Source organism: Globicephala melas, chromosome 9 (assembly GCF_963455315.2).
Source record: "Globicephala melas chromosome 9, mGloMel1.2, whole genome shotgun sequence".
Lineage (NCBI taxonomy): Eukaryota > Metazoa > Chordata > Mammalia > Artiodactyla > Delphinidae > Globicephala > Globicephala melas.
Genome location: NC_083322.1, coordinates 99,220,044 through 99,237,406, shown reverse-complemented (window position 1 = coordinate 99,237,406; position 17,363 = coordinate 99,220,044). Strand labels below are relative to the sequence as shown.

At 41.2% G+C, this 17,363-nt stretch overlaps 1 long non-coding RNA gene across 3 annotated transcripts in view; it reads left to right on the top strand.

Annotated features, from left to right (window-relative positions):
* The window catches only part of LOC115860979 (uncharacterized), a 138,643-nt gene that overhangs the window by 54,739 nt on the left and 66,541 nt on the right, over nucleotides 1-17,363 (top strand). For 2 of the 3 annotated variants that reach the window (XR_004042634.3, XR_009565177.2), the window contains exon 4: nucleotides 15,166-15,240. The exons of the other annotated variant lie outside the window; for it this stretch is intronic. This is a non-coding gene — a long non-coding RNA (uncharacterized lncRNA). The remainder of the gene's footprint in view (nucleotides 1-15,165; nucleotides 15,241-17,363) is intronic. 3 annotated transcript variants of the gene reach the window in all.

The window sequence follows — 17,363 nt, the reverse complement described above, 5'->3', positions numbered from 1 at the left end:
ATTCTGCTGCTTTGGGATGTAATGTTCTATATGTATTTATGAAGTCCATCTGATCTAATGTGTCCTTTTAAGCCACTGTTTCCTTACTGATATTCTATCTGGACCATCTGTCCATTGATTTAATTGAGGTGTTAAAGTCCCCTTACTATTATTGGGTTACTGTCAATTTCTTTCTTTGTGTTAGTATTTAAGCGCTTTTATGTTGGGGGTGTGTGTATATATATATATATATATATATATATATATATATATATATACACACAATTGTTATATATTCTTTTTGGATTGATCCCTCAATCATTGTGTAATGTCCTTCTTTGTCTCCTGTAACAGTCTTTATTTTAAAGTCTATTTTGTCTGATATAAGTATTGCCACTACAGCTTTTTTTTATTTCCATTTGCATGAAATAACTTTTTCCATCCCCTCACTTTCAGTCTGTGTGTGTCTTTAGATGTGAAGTGAATCCCTTGTAGGCAGCATATATATGGGTCTTGTTTTTGTATCCATTCAGCCAGTCTGTGTCTTTTGATTGAAGCATTTAGTTTGTCTATATTTAAAGTAATTATTAATGGGTATGTACTTATTGCCATTTGTGTGTGTGTGTGTGTGTGTGTGTGTGTGTGTGTGTGTGGTATGTGGGCCTCTCACTTCTGTGGCCTCTCCCACTGTGGAGCACAACCTCCGGATGTGCAGGCTCAGTGGCCATGGCTCACGGGCCCAGCCGCTCTGCGGCATGTGGGATCTTGCCGGACTGGGGCACGAAACGGTGTCCCCTGCATCGGCAGGCGGACTCTCAACCACTGCACCACCAGGGAAGCCCAATTGCCATTTTTTAAAGTTATTTTGGGGTTGTTTTTATAGCCTTTTTTTTGTCACTGCTCCTTTCTTCTTTTGCTCTCTTCCCTTGTGATTTGATAACTATCTTTAGTGTTATGTTTGGATCCTTTTCTCTTTTTTGTGTGTGTATCTATTACAGATTTTTGGTTTGTAGTTGCCAGGAGGTTTATGTATAACAATCTGTAAATATATATATATATATATATATATATATATATATAGTTATTTTAAGTGCTGATCTCTTAATTTCAAATGCATTTTAACTACCCTACATCTTTATTCCCCACCCAAAATAATGTTTTGGACATCATATTTACATATTTTTGTTTTGTGTTATTCTGTTTTGTGTTGTGTTATTTTGTTTTGTATTGTGGATATTGATGATTTTACTACTTTTTTTTAACCTTCCTACTAGCTTTATAAGTGTTTGATCTACTACCTTTACCATATATTTGCCTTTACCAATGAGATTTTTCCCCTTATAATGTTCATATTTTAGTTGTGGTCTTGTCTTTTTCACTTAGAGAAGTTCCTTTAACATTTCTTGTAAAGCCAGTTTCTTTTACCTTTTGCTTGTCTGTAAAACTCTTTATCTCTCCTTCAAATCTGAATGATAACCTTGCTGGGTAGAGTATTCTCAGTTGTAAGTTTTTTCCTTTCATCACTTAAATATATCATGCTACTCCTTTCTGACCTACAAAGTTTCTGCTGAAAAGCCAGCTGACAGTCTTATGGGAGTTCCCTTGCATGTAACTAGTCACTTTTCCTTTGTTGCTTTTAATATTTTCTCTCTATCTTTAATTTTTGTCATTTTAATTACAATATGTCTTGGGTGGTGCTCTTTGGATTGATCCTGTTTGGGACTCTCTGTGCTTTCTGAACCTGGATGTCTGTTTTCTTTCCCAGTTTAGGGACATTTTCAGCTATTAGGTCTTAAAATATGCTCTCTGCCCCTTTCTCTCTCTCTTCTCCTTCTGGGACCCCTATAATGTGAATGTTAGTATGCTGGATGTTGTCCCAGAAGTCTCTTAATCTGTCCTTAGTTTTTTTTTTAATCCTTTTTTCTTTTTCCTGTGTGGCTTGTGTGATTTCCACTACTCTGTCTTCCAGTTTGCTCATCTGTTTCTCTGTATCATCTAATCTACTGTTAATTCCTTCTAGCATATTTTCTATTTCAGTAATTGTATCTTTCACTCAGTTTGGCTCTTCTTTATATTTTCTAACTCATTGGTAAACTTCTCACTGCGTTTATCCATTCTTCTCCCAAGTTCATTGAACATCTTCATGGTCATTACCTTGAACTTTTTTGAGGGTAGACTGTTTATCTCCATTTCACTTAGCTCTTCTGGGGTTTTATCTTGTTCCTTCATTTGGAACATATTCCTTTGTAGCCTCATTTTGATTAATTCTCTGTGTTTATTAGTTTACATTGTGTAGGTCAGTTATGTTTTCTGACCTTGGAGAAGTGGTCTTATATAGGAGATGTCCTGTGGGGCCCAGCAGCACACTCACCTCTGGTCACCAGAGCTATTTGCTCTACAGTTGCAACCCTATGTGGGTTGGGTTGGCCCTTCTGTTGTGGCTGGGCTGACTACTGTGGATGGGCTCATAGGTGGGATTGGTCCCTGGCCTGGTTGGCTTCCAGGTCCTGTCTCATTCAGAGGCTGCCATCTGCTGTTGGGCAAGGCCTTGCATTTTGTGATCTAGCAGCAGAACTGCTTGTCATCCCCAACTTGCCAGACCATTTCAAACAACTTTACATTTTTTTTATCTTGCCCCTGTGACCATTTTCCCCCTCAGTTCTCTGACAAACTCCCACTTTAAGTCTTAATGGAAATATCATTTCTCCAGAACATTCTCCCCAGAACTTCTGTAGACCACGTGGGGTTCCCTCTATATTCCCAGGATGCTTTTTGTATACGGACTTATGAAATTTTAAAAACCTCTCCTATTATTTTCCCTCCGAATCGACACAGTTAAGTGTAATCAAATCATTGATTTTATTCTTGTCTAATTCCTTGGCTCCTAGACTTCTCTGCAGTTGAGCAAAAGGTACGTCAAGTAAGTACACACACACCTCATCATTATGTGCACACCTTGAGCATTGCACTCTCCAGGCTGTACCGGAATAACACAGACTATATTGTAATAATTATTTCAGATGTCTCTTCAGCAGTCTCTGAGTCCCTGGGAGGAGTAAATATGTTTCTTTTCTTTATGTAACTCTAGCACCTGGCAGGGTGACAGTCACAAAACAGATGCTCCACAGTAGGTTGTTGAGTTGATGAAATATTAACACTTTCTCGTCATCTCAGGTGATATCTTATCTCTAGGACAGACAAGGATGGTACATTTTGAGTTTTCAGCCCAGTTGTTTGCAATCAGGACATAGAAAAATATGTTTCCTCTTGGAACAGAAATGATCAAAAAACGTCTGCAAAACCCCATTCTCCCTTCAACTTCCTGTATGTAAACCTAACACCATTTGAAGCTTAGGGTGGTGTGACTTAAGAGTTTCTCACTTGAAACTGTGACTCAACTTCAGTGTTACTTGCTCTGTCACACTGTGTGCAGAATATAAATACACTTCCAAGCCCTTTTGAATCAGGTATTATTTCTTAAGAAATAAAATTTGTAGTGGACTTCATGCGAGTAATCTGGAGCAGGAAACAGCATGTTATTTGTTCTTTCTAACTTACCTTTAAAATATCCCAGAAAATGTAAAAAGCAGAGAGAGAAAACCCACAGCAGGTCTGGCACTAAATATAAACTCTATCACTTGCCTCCATCATAGGGTGCTGTGGCCTTAGCACACTGGGAATAGTTTATATGAATTAGAAAACTGTTGAGATCAGACTAAGTTTCCTCATCAGCAGACAGAACACAGTAACCTTCAGCTGACAGTCCACACAGGATAAGGTGCAAGTGTGAAGGCTTTTCTGAACATCTCTTTTACATTTGTGTTTGCTCTTTTTTCTCCAGTCCCTTACTGCAACTTTCCTTGCACCTAAACAAAACTTCTTTTTTTTTCTAGAATAAATTTGGAATGTTCTTTCAGACATTACTCGGTATGTAAAAATTTATGCCAGGAATAAAATTACTTGAACACTTAACCTAATTCTTGCAGCTGCCCTGGGATTGTAACTGGAGTCCTGATGCCCTTCACTCAGTCTAAGGTGTGCAGCTTTCTTGCTCAGATAATTATTCTACATCTTTATCTGGGTCTAGGACCATTCCTGATGTTACGAAGTCAGTAAATCTATTTTATTCACTCCCTTGTGATTTTGACTGCACCTTTCTTCTGAGTGTAGGCTTTTTGATGCCCAGGTCTATCTGACCAGGATAATTTGTGAAATGATAAGTGGGAAAAACTCCTATATGTGCTTTTGTGTCCCAATTTACTCTCCATGCTAAATCCAACTTGCGTTCAGTAGCGTGAGTGCTGTGGCCTTAAAATGCTGTAGATGAGTCAGAGGAGCGGGTTTCTGTCTTTCACTGACTCACATCTCAGCTGGGAAACTGCTAACTGGGGAGTTACTCCCTTGTTCTTTCCCTATCCCTTGTTCTTTCCCTAATTACTAGCCTGTCCTTATGCTCTATTGGGTTGGTGCCTCCTGCCCCTCGCTGAGTCTGAGCTGCTAGGAGGCCGACGAGCACTTCCTGCAAGGCTGCTGGAGGCCTTTCTAACTTTCTCTGCTAACTCAGATCAGCAGCTCTCGGGTCTGCTGCCTTTCTGCTCCTTCTCCACTGGATGGACTTTGAAAACACATTAGGTTTCGTGGAAAGTTTTTCTGAAATAGTAGGAAACCAAACGTTGGCTGGTTAATATTTATGCTGAAAATTATTGCCATAATTTTGAAATAATCTATAAAAGTATGCAGGATCTTTCATAATCCAATTATAATCCAATTTCATAATTCAGTTCAATATAAGATCTGAATCCTCACATCTGTAGACTTGAAAACATTACCAGGCACCTTTCCAAATTTCTCATGGCATTTTATTGTGTGGTGAATAAACTGAAGGTGATGAGTTTGATGTATTTATTCCCTTTCGTTTACCTCCCCTGAAAAATATGGTCATCCCATAATAATGCTCTAACTTTTACATTTCTTCTCCTGGAGTTTGTTGCTGTAGTATAAATGAACATTTTTTAAATAAGTGGTTGAGAATCATCAAATGAAAATATGCTATTTAAAATATGATAATGGGTAGATCTGTTTCATAATAAAACATCGTGGACTTTAGTAATGTGGAATTAGTAGAATTCACTACAATATGTCAATGAATCTAATCTTGTACAGTAAGTACAAAATATATTAAACTGTGTACTTTTAGTTCTTGAAGCAGCAGGACGAAAGGCAAGCTGTCTTTCCATATGTAAACTTTTCTTATTGTTCACTTAAATTCATTGCAGCTCATTTCTTTCTAAGGGAGAAATGTCGTGGCATTATTGCTAAGATATTGGTTCACGTGAAAACATGGGCTTTCGGGAGTAAAAAAAAAAAAGAAGCTCTGATTTGTAGCATTTGCTGATTTCTGTGGTGTAACTATTCCAATCATGGCCAATGTCAAGCTACAAACAGTTTAACAACCCAGTCACAGAATTCCTGTGTATTTACCAGTTGGTGCTTGGGAGCCAGTGTGACTGGGCTCCATGACCCTGTGTGTGGTGTCCCACCCGAGATGCCCACTCACAGTGTCCAGCTGAGGGTCTCCCAACGCACACGGTCACTCCTGAGACAAACTAGTCTCAGCTGGGAGCGCTTCCGACAAACTCCTCTCTGTGATCTGAATATGACAGCAAATCGCAACAAAAACAGGCTTTCTCATTTATGCAACAGACTTTACGTTTCCTGGATTATTTTCTGCACTCTTATAATCGGCAGAGACGAGTCCACGCCTTCCTCCAGCGCCCACAGTAACGAGCTACTTTGTTCATCTCAACACCATTCCTTCCAATGCTGCATGGAATTCTGCACTTTAATCAAAATGCTCGCTGCTGGGCCCTGCATTAGGGTGCATGACACACCCGGGCTGAATGGCTTTGTGAAGACAACCTTCTTGAAGATGGGCTCCTTGGACCTCCCAAGTTAGGATTCCAAGAGGAGGGAGGATCTTGCCCGTCCAGACAGATGTATGACCTGGGAGGTTTGCTTGTTTTAACTCTTGACTTAGTGGGGAAAAGTGAAAGGGAAGTATCTGTAGAAAGTCCTTAGTCTTTGCATATCTACATACTTCCCCAGACATCCATTTAGGGTAGCCCTTAGCAGTACCCTTATCAATAATACCTCCAGGAAGGCGTTGTGTTCCCGCAAAATGAGTCCACGTATTTGCTGGTCGAGTGGATCTGTGTTTTGCTGTGCTGAGGTCCAGTCTGTCATCTAAGGGCGCCCCTTCCTGCATCTTCTCCATCAAACTGACGGGGTGCGGGGGTGGGCGTTTTAATGTCTTTTGAGTAAGTCTGATTTTGAAATAGATTTCTCAGGACAAGATTGTCGTAATACCTCTTGGATAGCGACATTAAATTCTCCCTCACTGACAGAGTAGTTTGAAGGTATTGCTACTTAATGCTTTCATCCCCAGTACCCTGTGGGTCACGTACATTTGTTTTATAAAGCGTTCATGTGGGAGAGATATGAAAGTAATATAGCCACCTCTTTCCCTACAACCCAACTCTGCAGATCCCAGGAGAGAGACAACACTTCATAAATTCAGAGCATTGCTCTTCTCCTAAAATAAGCCAATAAAATAAGGTGGGAACTAGAAGTGGTTGGATCCCAATTTGGGAAGAGAAGGGGTCCCTGAGTAGAAGAGGCAGAGGTCCTGCAGGGAGTGGACTTGAGTTTTTTCCGTGTCCCCTACAGACCCTCACTCCACCTGCAGCAGGCCTCTTGCAGGAGCTGCTCCCTGGGTACAGAGAGCTGGTGCCCAGGCAAAGCTGGACAGCACCCCATCCTATGCACTGACAAAATCTTCCGTGGGCTTATAGGCTGGCATGGAACTTGGGGTGCTCACACCCCCCAGTGTAGAATACTTGGTACACACACATGCACACATTCCAAAGACTAGAAGCACAAATCTATCACCCCAAACCCAAGTCCCTGGATTCTTACCCACCACATGAGAGAATGCTGAAGTTCTTCAGTTATCCCGAGAAAAGACATAATCATAACCTTGAAACAGTGATAGGGTAATAAAAGCATAAGCGAAACTCTGAAAAAGTCAGATGTAAATGTAAGAAGAATAAGAGAAGAATGTATAACTTTCAGGGATAGCAGAGAACTTTTGATCTATTCAAAGATTAAAAAGAGGAGGAAAAGAGCAATAAAGTATAGCAAACCGAACACGTGAAATAAGATGAAAGAAACAAACTTTTCCATAGCAACCATAACACAGGAAGAGCATGCAGGCGGTGTGCACGCCGGGAGCCTGCTAGTGGCCAGGGCAGCTGTTGGGACCGCGTGGGGGTGGAGCCTGTGTATGTCCACCTGTGTCCGCATGTGTGCATGCGTGTGCACACGGGGCCAGGGTGGGGAGGGGAGCTGGTCAGGGCTGGGGCTACCGCTGCCACCCTCAGCTGATGGCATTCTATCACAGAGATCCAAGGAGTCTCGGACTTCTATAAACTCTGGGCCTCCACATCCTTTGGAAGATGTATTTCTCAAGAAAGAAGCCTTCTTAAGTTTAATGGTTTGCTTTATACCTTTAAAATATTGAGAAATATGTTTGTGAGCCTCTCTTTGAACATTGTGGGTAGGCCTGGCAGTTGTAGGGGTGTTGAGAAGGGAGCAGATTCTGGGTTATTGGAAGCAGGGCCAGCAGGCCTTGCTGGTGGGTTGGATGTGGGCTGTGACAGAACGAGAGGGGTCCCCGGACCATGCAACGGATGGGCTTGCCAGCATCCGAGACTGGGAAGGCTGGGGGTGGGGTGGGCTTGGGGAGGGGTGTTCAGAGTCTCAGTTTTGGAGACACTGATCATTAGACGCCCACATGGAGCTGTCAAATAGGTAGTCATGTGGCTCCACAGGAGAGACATCACCAACCATGTGACTATAGACAGAGACCAGAAGAGGGGTGAGGACAGAGCCCCGGGGTCGGATCTCCTAACCTAAAATAGCAGCTAACTCGTCCAACACGGCGGCACAGACCACTACTTTAGGTTTGTTGTTTTTTTTTTTAACATCTCTATTGGAGTATAACTGCTTTACAATGGTGTGTTAGTTTCTGCTTTATAACAAAGTGAATCAGTTATACATATACATATGTTCCCATATCTCTTCCCTCTTGCGTCTCCCTCCCTCCCACCCTCCCCATCCCACCCCTCTAAGTGGTCACAAAGCACCGAGCTGATCTCCCTGTGCTATGTGGCTGCTTCCCACTAGCTATCTATTTCACGTTTGATTGATAGTGTATATATGTCCATGCCACTTTCTCACTTTGTCACAGCTTACACTTCCGTCTCCCCATATCCTCAAGTTCATTCTCTAGTAGGTCTGTGTCTTTATTCCCGTCTTTTTTTTTTTTCTTAGATTCCATATATATGTGTTAGCATATGGTATTTGTCTTTCTCTTTCTGACTCACTTCACTCTGTATGACAGTCTCTAGGTCCATCCACCTCACTACAAATAACTCAATTTCGTTTCTTCTTATGGCTGAGTAATACTCCATTGTATATATGTGCCACATCTTCTTTATCCATTCATCCAATTTTGGACACTTAGGTTGCTTCCATCTCCTGGCTATTGTAAATAGAGCTGCAATGAATATTTTGGTACATGACTCTTTTTGAATTATGGTTTTCTCAGGGTATATGCCCAGTAGTGGGATTGCTGGGTCATATGGTAGTTCTATTTGTAGTTTTTTAAGGAACCTCCATACAGTTCTCCATAGTGGCTGTATCAATTTATATTCCCACCAGCAGTGCAAGAGTGTTCGCTTTTCTCCACACCCTCTCCAGCATTTATTGTTTCTAGATTTTTTGATGATGACCATTCTGACCGGTATGAGGAGATACCTCATTGTAGTTTTGATTTGCATTTATCTAATGATTAATGATGTTGAGCATTCTTTCATGTGTTTGTTGGCAATCTGTGTATCTTCTTTGGAGAAATGTCTATTTAGATCTTCTGCCCATTTTTGGATTGAGTTGGTTGTTTTTTTGTTATTGAGATGCATCAGCTGCTTGTAAATTTTGGAGATTAATCCTTTGTCAGTTGCTTCATTTGCAAATATTTTCTCCCATTCCGAGGGTTGTCTTTTGATCTTTTTTACGGTTTCCTTTGCTGTGCAAAAGCTTTTAAGTTTCATTAGGTCCCATTTGTTCATTTTTGTTTTTATTTCCATTTCTCTAGGAGGTGGGTCAAAAAAGATCTTGCTGTGATTTATGTCATAGAGTGTTCTGCCTATGTTTTCCTCTAAGAGTTTGATAGTTTCTGGCCTTACATTTAGATCTTTAATCCATTTTGAGCTTATTTTTGTGTATGGTGTTAGGGAGTGTTCTAACTCATACTTTTACATGTACCTGTCCAGTTTTCCCAACAACACTTATTGAAGAGGCTGTCTTTTCTCCACTATATATTCTTGCCTCCTTTATCAAAGATAAGGTGACCATTTGTGCGTGGGTTTATCTCTGGGCTTTCTATCCTGTTCCATTGATCTATATTTCTGTTTTTGTGCCAGTACCATGCTGTCTTGATTACTGTAGCTTTGTAGTATAGTCTGAAGTCAGGGAGCCTGATTCCTCCAGCTCCATTTCTCGTTCTCAAGATTGCTTTGGCTATTCGGGGTCTTTTGTGTTTCCATACAAATTGTGAAATTTTTTGTTCTAGTTCTGTGAAAACTGCCAGTGGTAGTTTGATAGGGATTGCATTGAATCTGTAGATTGCTTTGGGTAGTAGAGTCATTTTCACAATGTTGATTCTTCCAATCCAAGAACATGGTGTATCTCTCCATCTATTTGTATCATCTTTAATTTCTTTCATCAGTGTCTTATAATTTTCTGCATACAGGTCTTTTGTCTCCTTAGATAGGATTATTCCTAGATATTTTATTCTTTTTGTTGCAATGGTAAATGGGAGTGTTTTCTTAATTTCACTTTCAGATTTTTCATCATTAGTATATAGGAATGCCAGAGATTTCTGTGCATTAATTTTGTATCCTGCTACTTTACCAAATTCATTGATTAGATCTAGTAGTTTTCTGGTAGCATCTTTGGGATTCTCTGTGTATAGTTTCATGTCATCTGCAAACAGTGACAGCTTTACTTCTTCTTTTCTGATTTGGATTCCTTTTATTTCTTTTTCTTCTATGATTGCTGTGGCTAAAACTTCCAAAACTATGTTGAATAAGAGTGGTGAGAGTGGGCAACCTTGTCTTGTTCCTGATCTTAGTGGAAATACTTTCAATTTTTCACCATTGAGGATGATGTTGGCTGTGGGTTTGTCATATATGGCCTTTATGATGTTGAGGAAAGTTCCCTCTATGCCTACTTTCTGGAGGGTTTTTATCATAAATGGGTGTTGAATTTTTTCGAAAGCTTTCTCTGCATCTATTGAGATGATCATATGGGTTTTCTCCTTCAATTTGTTATTATGGTGTATCACATTGATTGATTTGCGTATATTGAAGAATCCTTGCATTCCTGGAATAAACCCCACTTGATCATGGTGTATGATCTTAATGCTATGAGACTGGATATCAATTACTGGAAAAGCTCTGTAAAAAATGCAAACACATGGAGGCTAAACAATACACTACTTAATAATGAAGTGATCACTGAAGAAATCAAAGAGGAAATAAAAAAATTCCTAGAAACAAATGAATATGGAGACACGACAATCCAAAACCTATGGGATGCAGCAAAAGCAGTTCTAAGAGGGAAGTTTATAGCAATACAATCCTACCTTAAGAAATAGGAAACATCTCGAATAAACAACCTAACCTTGCACCTAAAGCAGTTAGGGAAAGAAGAACAAAAAAAACCCAAAGTTAGCAGAAGGAAAGAAATCATAAAGATCAGATCAGAAATAAATGAAAAAGAAATGAAGGAAATGATAGCAAAGATCAATAAAACTAAAAGCTGGTTCTTTGAGAAGATAAACAAAATTGATAAACCATTAGCCAGACTCATCAAGAAAAAAAGGGAGAAGACTCAAATCAATAGAATTAGAAATGAAAAAGGAGAAGTAACAACTGACACTGCAGAAATGCAAAAGATCATGAGAGATTACTACAAGCAACTCTATGCCAATAAAATGGACAACCTGGAAGAAATGGACAAATTCTTAGAAATTCACAACCTGCCGAGACTGAACCAGGAAGAAATAGAAAATATGAACAGACCAATCACAAGCACTGAAATTGAAACTGTGATTAAAAATCTTCCAACAAAAGCCCAGGACCAAATGGCTTCACAGGCGAATTCTATCAAACATTTAGAGAAGAGCTAACACCTATCCTTCTCAAACTCTTCTAAAATATAGCAGAGGAAGGAACACTCCCAGACTCATTCTACAAGGCCACCATCACCCTGATACCAAAACCAGACAAAGATGTCAGAAAGAAAGAAAACTACAGGCCAATATCACTGATGAACATAGTTGCAAAAATCCTCAACAAAATACTAACAAACAGAATCCAATAGGTATATTTTTTTAAGGGTCTTGTACTGAGATGTTGGAGAAAATATAATGCTATCCAACACTGACAGCCTACTGAGATTCTTGGAAAACTTCTCAAGTGAAATTGTTTCCTCTACGTTCAGCAACATAGAAGTTTGACTTCAAGAAAGCATTCTTGGTTTTTAAACAAACTCCAAATTTCTTTGTGTAAAGTTAAAATGGCCTTGCCTGTGAGTGTCCTTATGACCCTTTGACTTAGCTGTAATTGGCTGATCGTCCATGTTCCTGAATTGTCCTAATACACCGTCAACTATGCATTCACGTTGTCTGTTATTTGTTTGTTTGTTGAAAATCTCAAGGACCAGAAATTCCAAATGACTCTTCCCTTTGGAGGTGGACACCTGCGTCATGGTCCCACCTCCTGTTGACACCAGTGTCTCTCTGAAGCTGAGGAGGTCTGTTCACAGAACCCAGACATGGAGGGTCCCCAACCCCTGGGGACAGGGGTCAGGGGGCGAAGGCCCAGCCCTGGTCTAGGGAGACAGGCTCTGTGCGGATGGGTCACCAGCGGGACCGAGCCCCAGGGACTAGCTCAGTATCGCTCACTGTGCTCACTTGTCTCCCTTCTCTGTCTGGCTCTTCCAGCCACCTCACTCCTGTGACCTCGGTACCATTCAGATCCTTATAGGGAGTTTTACTCTTCACTCCCTGTAAGGATTTGCCATGTACCTAGTGTGGAAGGTCATCAAGTGAAAATACCTCGTGTTGCAGTACTTACCTCAAGCGTCTGCAGTTGCTGCTTCCTCTGTCCTAAATGCCGTTCCTCTAGATGTGACTTGCTTCACTCCCTCAAATCCTCACGATCTTGTTCAAATGTCACCTCCTTGCTGACAACGTGTCGACCATCCTGGAAACTAATACCCTCACCTGTGCCTTTGCTTCTCTTGTGACTTTTCTCCATGGCACTAATCCTCATCTGACATTCTTTATATTTTATTGTTTGTTTGTCATCTCTCGCCCTTTACAAAAATCCAAGAGGACTGGAGTTTCACCTGTTTTGTACGTTGACCTGGGCCTTCTTCACCCACAACAGCACTTGGTACAAATAGGCACTCAAAAAAAAAAAAAAAGAAAAAATAGGCACTCAAATATTTGTTGAACACGAAATTTATATGGCAGTGGTTTTCTAAAGAATATGGCCAGGAAAATGCTTTTTCCCCTTCAGGATGTTTTTAACCTTGCAATGAGCATTATAAATGTATTGTGGTGTCTCTTTTGCCTTGGCTAAATTTAATACTCAATTCGAGCAACTTTGATACCCTTTGTTTCAGCATTCGATACGTGCTAGTTAATATTTCTATGGATGAAGATTTTCAAGGAATTAGCTGTTAACTCGACAGAGAAGAAATCAGTCAACCCAAATGAAACAGACAACATTGTGATCACTGATATGTACTTACTATTCCATTACCTTCCAGAGAGGCTAAAAAAAACGATTAAGTTAGCTCAGTGGTTCTCACAGCCTGGTCCCCAGATAAGCCCCTTCAGGATGCCCTGGGAATTTGTTAGAAATGCAGATTTGGGGGCTCCACTCCATAGCCACTGAATCAAAACTTCTACTCATTGAGGGGGCCCAGCAACCTGTGTTTTACCAAACCTTCCAGGTAATTCTGATGCACACTGAAGTTTGAGAGCCATAAAATTAGATAACACACTCAGATTTTAATGAAAGAGACTATATCAAACTCATTTTTTCTCTTATGTCTTAAAATAGATTTTTGACTCAGTTTTAGTGGTCTTTGCTGAAAGGCCAGGGGTAGATGAGGAAACTTCGTGGAGTAAAATCACCGCTTGACAAATATTCTCTGAACTTACGGGTGAAATCTCACATTCCAGCCATTCTGAGGAGCAAACCTATTCACATCCTTGCTATAATATCTGAATTTTAGAATAAAGATGTTCTTAAGGATACAAATTAGTATACAGTGTTCTCTAAAGTTAGATTACCATGTCTATGGTTGATACCAATTAATATTCTTACTGTTGAATATGGTACCACGGAGGACACATGATTTGGAGCGTGAGATGTTTCTTCAGAGGTGATGGAGGGGTCCCACCTGCTGCCTTTTGCTAAGAACAGACTGTGATTTTTGTCTCTTACAGGTATACACATGTGGTAAAAGATTATTTCACTTCCTTACACATGCCCAATGGCTATTTCCAAGTTTGGGGAAATGTTTCCTTCTTCCTAAAAAAATGAGTTCTTATCCATCTTAAATATTTTCTTACCAATTCAAAGTGAGGCTACCAAAACAACAGCATGAATCCCTGGAGGAACGCTCCTACACAGACAGGAAAACGCCTATAATTCTTGTTGATCAGAGGAAGTCCCAGAATACACGTTAGTCTAAAGGGTTCCCTCAGGTCTTCTAAAGAGCTATTAATAAAATAATATATATACACAAAATGAAAGACAAACAAACTTAATAAAATGTGTTTCAGTACCTCTTACAGGGCCCTGGTTCATTTGTTCATTCGTACCTTTTCACTGGTATACTGAGGTTAATATATTTCATTTTTATCACTGTTAGTGTAATTATAATTATGTTTATGATTTCTCATTGTTTTTTCCTCTTTGTACACACACGCAGAAATTGTGCCTTCTATTATGACTGCAGAATTGACTATATATACAGAAACGTAATGAAGTACAAGAAGCATAATGAAGGTTCGAAACAGGAAGGTTTTTTTTTTGTTTTTTTTGTTTTTACTGCAAAGAGGAGGTTTCCATCCTGTGAGGTCTTGACACAATTATTCTGTTTTCTTTCAGATAAAAAAAGTTTGTGTTTAATTCCATTTCAGTGTTTTCCTGTTTCTCTTTGTAGAGTTTCTCTACTCTCATCAGATATGGTTTTTCACAGATTTGGACACTGTGGGACTGTGGGAATAAGGTTCGTAACCATGTATGTGAAAACAATTTCCTGTAAAGCTTCATGACTCCACGCAGATACACATATGAGTACCAATTGACATGTCTGCTCTGAGAAGCTGCAGGGCCTGTGTCTCCACTTCACCCTAAACTCATTTCCTGCCAGGCAGAACTCTTGAAACAGTTCAAGCAAAATCATTCTAAGAATATAGTGAATTATGTGCTGATCTCATGAGGGGAGCATTAAGCTCGTCGTTTGCCAGGAGTTCATTTCTCAGTAACCCTGATGCACCACTTGCCAAAAAATTGCCGTTTAGTGCTTCAGTTCAGAAGTGATTTATTTTTAAAAGTATTTCCAGATGTTTGAATTCACCTTCAAAAAGCCACATTTTCAAGTGAGTGACCGTGACTCTCAGCTACCCTGTCAAGTCCTGCACTTTTGTTTAATGTGTTGAAATAAAGATGCCTATTTGTTTTGACTCACCGCCGTCTTAGCTCAGGAAACCCCCACTGCACATGCGCTGAGACCAGCTCGCAGGACTGCGTGGGGGGGCTGGTGCCACATCTGCTTCTAGTCTGTCCAGCCCCAGTGAGGATTGCCCCGCTGCTGCTGCAGCTGCTCGTGAGAACCTGGGCTCCTGCTGCCTCCCATTACCAAAGAAAGGAAGAGGCCAAACGGCTGAGTGACCTCTGTCATTTCGTACCATTCTCTGTGTAAACACGTTTCTGGGGATGAACAGCGCACTCAGAGCGGTGTACCTTTCCTGTCTTCCAGGGGCAGAATGAGAGCACGTGTGCATTCCGTGCACTGGAGTTTAAATCTCGGCTCTTGCTAAGACACAAAGTGGCTGTAAGTTGTGTGTTTATCAATTGTCTACTTGGTCCATGGAAGCAGGGAAAAGTCATTTTCTGTGCAGAATTGGAAAATTGTATTTTCCAATTGAATTGGAATTGGAAAATTGTTTACTTACACTGAATACAGAGAAAGTTCTACCCTCCCTTTAAATTAGAGATTTATTGAACCTACTGCTTAGCAGCTGCTTCAGAATATTTTGACATTAGATGTAGGCTCTTAGAAAAAGCACGTATATATGAAAAAATAAAACTTTATGAAATGATCTTTCTCGGCAGGAGGCCAGCTAGCAATGGACACGTGCTGGGTCAACTATTGTAAATGGAGTTCTAATTTATTAACTTACAGTGCACACTGCTTTTGGAGTTCTATCCCAATGAGTGGTCGTCTTCACAGTGCCCTGCAGTGCCTACTGCACAGACCACAAGATTTCTCCCTGCAGACTTGCGTATTCAGTGTGTGGGGGGGTGTGTGGGAATTCTTCAGATTGCGGGCTAGAGCTTCTGTTTAGATGCTTGTCTGAGCTGAGAACTCTTCTGGCACTTAGCCATGATGATTAACACCATGGCCTTCAAATTGGCCGGCCATGGATTCAAGCCAGCTCTCGTTCACTAACCATGTGAACTCGGGAAGGTAGCCTTGTGTCCACTCATTTTTAAAATGGAGATACTCTTACCACAACCATTGTGAGTGACGAGGCTCCGAAAGTAGATTTGTCACAGAATAAGTGCTAGGTATCTACTTTTTATATATATATAAAATTGTAATTATTTCTATTACGGTTATGACCAACTATATGCCATCTTGAGTATCTACTGTGGGATTCTAAAGCAGAGCTCCTTGAATGAGAATAACTTACAGAAAAATAGCAAAGCCAGTATTCCTTTCTTAAGCGATATCTTGATTCAGTCACTTTTGAAATGTCATCGTCACCTTAATTATCTTAAGAACATACTCTTTCTTTTTTGTTTATGCATCATTTTTATCAGAGAACTTCGTGTAGGGAGAAGATTTATTTCTTCCTGTGTAGCAGGCAGAAGTCAGTCTGTGACCCCTGCTAAGCACGGAGCCTTCAGGGGGCAGCTGAATAGAGCTTTCTTGCAGCCTTGCTCTGGTTTTTGTCCATGTGTCCACGGCCCTAAACTTTACCAGTTCCAGCGCGTGTGTAAACCACAGAATAATGGATATGAAATTGGAAAGCTCGCACCCTGAAACTCCGTTGCCAGGGAATGCGTAGCAGTGTTTATAGGAAGTAAACGGTGCTGACAACACAGTATCCACTTTCAGCTCTGATGTCAAGCAGGAAGCGGCTCTTCCTGCCAGAGGGGCCCAAGCGTCTAGCTCCGCTCTCCTGTCTGCCTTCAGCGGGGCGGGTGTACGCTGTGTGCACGTTCTCCTGCATCTTTCTGGGGACTCCAGGCGGGTATGTCCCAGAATGTCCCTCCTCCTCAGAGACGCATTCTCCTAGATCGGATCATCGTTGGTAACCCTTCCCTTTCCTTTGGTTCCCGGCTTCTTTTCAATGGGTCCAGACTGGCCTATTTCTGTTACGGACTTTGAACTGAGGGGGATCCGTCAGGCGCAGTCTCAGCGGCTGACCACTTGTCCTGGTGTGCCGGGCTACACCACTTGTTCCCATAATTAATACGACTGCTCCCTTTCACTTGCAAAGTGACCCGGTTTAGAAATAAGTTGTAGGAGTCTCAGTCCCGAGTCTCAGACAGTGTGGGCACAGCGTTCGCACTGCTGCTTTAGCCTCTTTCCTTCTGACGGAGACTGGGAAGAGGAGGTCGGTGTGCCTCTCCCTGGCTGTGTGTCTTCCCAGCTGGGTAGGCTGCAGTGCAGTGGGGTCTTGGCCAGTCCCCTCTTTGCCAGGGTCCCTAACTCTGCTACTGATTTCCAGGCAGCCTGTAGTTCTTTGACAGGGGTTGGAAGCGGAAGGCTGGCCCTAAGGGCATCCTTGGATGGGAATACACCACACCCCACTCTGTGCCAACCCATCCTGAATATGGCAGTTGTATTGCCTTCGGCAGATCTAAGCCAACGGGGCTGGCATGGGTGGAAGAAGTCATGGTTATGGCCAACTCTGGGGACTGCTCAGAGCAGTAGGGGGTGCCTGC